The following is a 5,343-nucleotide window of genomic DNA, read 5'->3' as shown; positions in this document are numbered from 1 at the left end:
ACCCCCATCTGACCACGGGGCTGGGGGGTCATCCTGGGGCTGCCCGTGGGGACAGAAGCAGGGTCGTATGGTGCCGGTGGAGGGGCCCTACGGGTACTGGATGCCCCCACTCTGAATTCACTACACTATGCAATTTCATTTTTAGCAGGTTTTTCCCTTTCGAACGCTGGGCACTGTGCTGTCTATCTGGTATAGGTGACACCACAGGCCCAGTGGCAGCCCTCCTGGGACTTGAAACAAGCCAGTTAACTGCTGCCTACCAGGTGACACTTGGCAGGGCTTCCCCTAACCCAGGAAGGAGTGATCAGGAGAGGCTTCCTCGAGGGAGGAATGTTTAAGGGAGGTAAGATGAGCTTCTCAGCAGGGGAAAGCAAGTGCAGATGCCCAGAGGCCATAAAAAAAAAATGCTTGCCTTGGGTTGAATGCACCCGGCCAAAGGGCATCTTCCTTCTGGAGTGGCACCCAGATTCCTGGGGAGGAAAGGAAGTGTCCACCCAGCAGTGGAGGCCTGGAGAGCCTGGGAAGAGAAGGAGGCTCTGGCGACACCCAGAGAGCCTCTGGGTCACCACTGCCCTCCAGGAAGCCCCCACGCCCGTGGTCATTTCTCCAGCCTCGGGCAGCTTTGCTCCCATTTTCCTTCCACACTGTGCTCAGTCTGGTGCCAGCCTTTCAGGGACTTGAGATGGATGTACTGATAGGAACATCCCCAAGGCATTTTCCTTGAAATCAATAAAGGCTGTGTTTTATACGGGTCGGCTCTCCTCTTTTCTCCCATGCTCCCACCCACTTCCCTGGTGGCTCAGACAGTAAAGAATCTGCCTGCAATGCGGGAGACCAGGGTTTGGTTGGGAAGACCTGGGTCGGGAAGATACCCTGGAAGAAGGAAATGGCAACCCACTCCAGTATTCTTGCCTGGAAAATTCCATGGACGGGTCGCAAAGAGTCAGACACGACTGAGCAACTAACACTTTACCAGATAATATCTCCAGCCCAAATCTTCCACCAAATGCCACCAAGCAGCTCTATTTGCATGACCCCAGACACATTCTTTGCCCCTTGAACCATTGGGGAAGCAATACAACTATAACATGAATTTACACACATTTGGAATGTATTCAAGTATTTTCTAAAATATTTTCATTTTTAATTTTTCACAACAAATTGTTTAAAAACTTTGTTTTTAATTTTTCATCTTAATTATATCCTTTTAGATGTACCTTTGGTGGGCTGCAGTCCATGGGGTCGCTAGGAGTCGGACACGACTGAGCGACCTCACTTTCACTTTTCACTTTCATGCATTGGAGAAGGAAATGGCAACCCACTCCAGTGTTCTTGCCTGGAGAATCCCAGGGACGGGGAAGCCTGGTGGGCTGCTGTCTATGGGGTCGTACAGAGTCGGACACGACTGAAGCGACTTAGCAGCAGTAGCAGCAGACACAGAAAGCTCAGCTCACCCTAAACCCAACCCACCCACAAGACCCTAGGGCCAGAGAAGGTAGCCCTCAGAAGAGGACAGAGCTCCAGGCTGGGGCTGGGTGCTATCCGGAATGGAACCTACAGATACATATGCTGCGATTGCATATGTTGTCACAAGAGGGCGCTGTGCTCCCTCTACAACAGGACCGCTACTTTACAACCACACTCCGCCCTGAGCACACACAATCACAGCCCTCTGGTTGTAAAGACAAACCACACCACCCTCCTCCTTTGTAACCTGATCATTGCCATCCACATCCGTTGCCTCACCCTATGTACACAAAATCCCTGTTGCTCATACTTTTCACTCCTGTGTGCTCTCTACAGGCTTCTCCAACAGCATGCAGCCCAGCCTCACCCAAGTACTGTCCAGCTCCTTCCTTTGCCCTGAGCATTTTCTCCATCCCAGGCTCCCCGGCAGACACAAGGACTGTGCAGGGGAGTAGGATCTGAGCCCAAGGAGCTCAGAGTCTGGGGGAGACAGATGCACCCGTGCCCTGCACTAACCAAGCCCAGGTGGTTCCCAGCCCCGCTCCCAACACCATGTGCTGACCCGAAATTTAGGGAACACCCAACACCCAAGCCAGGTCAGGATGGAAAGCAAAAGGGGGTGCAAGGTTGTACTAACCCAGAGGAACATTTAGTAACTATCAAAGCCAAGGCCAGGAGCCAGAAATCCAGGAGGCACTGAGCCAAGAGCTAATGCAGGGAAAGGGACCGGTCATTGCGTCGACAGAACAGGCTGGGGTTCACCTTTGCTCTCCTGTGTGGCCATGACCCGGGTGGATAAGCCAGCCAAGTTTAAAGGGCCCAAGGCTGGGCTGACACCCACCTCCCAGGTTGAATCACAGCTTAAGCACTTCAGGACCACAGCTTCACCACACTGCACCTTGAGCAGGCTTTCAGAACCTCAGTCTTGTCATCAATACAATGGGAATTGTATCAGTCAGGGTCTCAAAGAAATAAGATGGCACATTCAAACCAAGGAACTGCAAAGAGTTTTCCTCGAGGGACTGTTTTTGAAGGTATGGGCCGTGTGTGTGTGTGTGTGTTAGTTGCTCAGTTGTATCTGACTCTTTGTGATCCTATGGACTATAACCTGCCAGGTACCTCTGTCCATGGGATTCTCCAGGCAAGAATACCGGAGTGGGTTGCCATGCCCTCCTCCAGGGGATCTTCCCAACCCAGGGATCGAACCCACGTCTCCTGTGTCTCTGCATTGGCAGGCAGATTCTTTGCCACTAGCGCCACCTGGGAAGCCCCAAAGGTATGGACATGATTAAGGAAACCCGCAAAGGGTGCTCTGGGGCTAGTACCAGGGTAGCAATGGAGGGGGTTGCTACACAGGAGCTGCAAGGATGCATCGAAGTACGGCAATCAAATACCATGGCTTCACTCTCCCATCTCCTGCTCACCCAGCCAGTGGCTCCCACTGACCCAACACAATCAGAAACAAGGGCAAGGAAGCCCATTGAGGCAGTACAGCTCAGGCTCCCAGGGCACAGAGCAGATCCGAGGGGCAAAAGGAACATATTCAGCCCGGTCTCAGAATAGTATCCACTCCTAGGATTGTAGAGATAAAAGGAGACAATGTCAGTAACACATTAGTTCAGTTCTAACATATCCAGTAGATATCCAAGCACACCCATGCTTAGGAAAGTCTGCTCACCACCCAGGCCATCTCCTGTGTCAATCCCAGCTTGGAGTGGATGGTTGCAAAGGTCCCAGGGAGGGGTGATCTCCACCTATTTACTGCCTTGCATTCCAGCACCTTCCAGGGCCTGGTTAAGAGTGGCTTGGAGGTCAGAGCAACCAAAGAATACCACCAGTTATCCCAGCACGGACTGGGCCTCCAGTCCTGGCCCCACTTCTCCAGGCTGTGGGCCAGGACCACAAATGAGGGAATATTCCAGCCCTAAGCATCCCACCTTGGGCCTGAGAGCTGACCCCAGCAGTGCCATTCACACTTTCCATCCAACGCGTGTTGAGTTACTATTCACTATCCAGAGTCCCCAGCACACACACCACCATCACAAAGTGACTCTCAAGTCTCCTGGCCTTCTCTTCTGAGGGTTCAGTTCAGTCGCTCCATCGTGTCCGACTCTGAGACCCCATGAACTGCAACACCCCAGGCCGCCCTGTCCATCACCAACTCCCAGAGCTTACTCAAACTGATGTCCATTGAGTCGGTGATGCCATCCAGCCATCTCATCCTCTGTCATCCCCTTCTCCTCCCACCTTCAATCTTCTCCAGCATCAGGGTCTTTTCCAATGAGTCAGTTCTTCCCATCAGGTGGCCAAAGTATTGCAGTTTCAGCTTCAGCATCAGTCCTTCCAATGAATATTCAGGATTGATTTCCTTAAGGATGGATTGATTGGATCTCCTTAGAGTCCAAGGGACTCTCAAGAGTCTTCTCCAACACCACAGTTCAAAAGCATCAATTCTTTGGCACTCAGCTTTCTTTATGATCCAACTCTCATATCCATACATGACTACTGGAAAACCCATAGCTTTGACAAGATGGACCTTTGTTGGCAAAGTAATATCTCTGCTTTTTAATATGCTGTCTAGTTTGGTCATAACTTTCCTTCCAAGGTGTAAGCGTCTTTTAATTTCATGGCTGCTGTCACCATCTGCAGTGATTTTGGAGCCCCAAAAAATAAAGTCTGCCACTGTCTCCACTGTTTCCCTATGTATTTGCCATGGAGTGATGGGACCGGATGCCATGATCTTAGTTTTCTGAATGTTGAGCTTTAAGCCAAATTTTTCACTCTCTCCTCTTTCACTTTCATCAAGAGGCTCTTTAGTTCTTCACTTTCTGCCATAAGGGTGGTGTCATCTGCATATCTGAGTTATTGATATTTCTCCCAGCAACCTTGATTCCAGCCTATGCTTCATCCACCACAGCATTTCTCATGATGTACTCTGCATATAAGTTAAATAAGCAGGGTGACAATATACAGCCTTGATGTACTCTTTTCCCAATTTGGAACTAGTCTGTTGTTCCATGTCCAATTCTAATTGTTGCTTCCTGACCTGCATACAGATTTCTCAGGAGGCAAGTCAGGTGGTCTGGTATTCACATCTCTTGAAGAATTTTCCAGTTTGTTGTGATCCACACAGTCAAAGGCTTTGGCATAGTCAATAAAGCAGAAGTATATGTTTTTCTGGTATTCTCTTGCTTTTTTGATGATCCAACAGATGTTGGCAATTTAATCTCTGGTTCCTCTGCCTTTTCTAAATCCAGCTTGAACATCTGAAAGTTCACAGTTCATGTACTGTTAAAGCCTGGCTTGGAGAATTTTGAGCATTACTTTGCTAGCATGTGAGATGAGTGCAATTGTGCAGTAGTTTGAGCATTCTTTGGCATTGTCTTTCTTTGGGATTGGAATGAAAACTGACCTTTCCAGTCCTGTGGCCACTGCTGAGTTTTCCAGATTTGCTGGCATATTGAGTGCAGCACTTTCACAGCATCATCTTTTAGGATTTAAAATAGCTCAACTGGAATTCCATCACCTCCACTAGCTTTGTTCGTAGTGATGCTTCCTAAGGCCCTCTTGACTTTGCATTCCAGGATGTCTGACTCTAGGTGAGTGATCACACCATTGTTGTTATCTGGGTCATGAAGGCTTTTTTGTATAGTTCTTCTGTGTAATCTTGCCACCTCTTCTTAATATCTTCTGCTTCTGTTAGGTCCATACCATTTCTGTCCTTTATTGTGCCCATCTTTGCATGAAATATTCCCTTGGTATCTCTAATTTTCTTGAAGAGATCTCTAGTCTTTCCCATTCTGTTGTTTTCCTCTATTTCTTCTGAGGGTACACACCTCTGTGTCCTCTTCCCCCACCAGGTAGATTCACTGCAGG

Source organism: Bison bison, unplaced genomic scaffold, assembly GCF_000754665.1.
Source record: "Bison bison bison isolate TAMUID 2011002044 unplaced genomic scaffold, Bison_UMD1.0 scf7180017864158, whole genome shotgun sequence".
Lineage (NCBI taxonomy): Eukaryota > Metazoa > Chordata > Mammalia > Artiodactyla > Bovidae > Bison > Bison bison.
Note: the sequence above shows the minus strand (reverse complement) of the source record.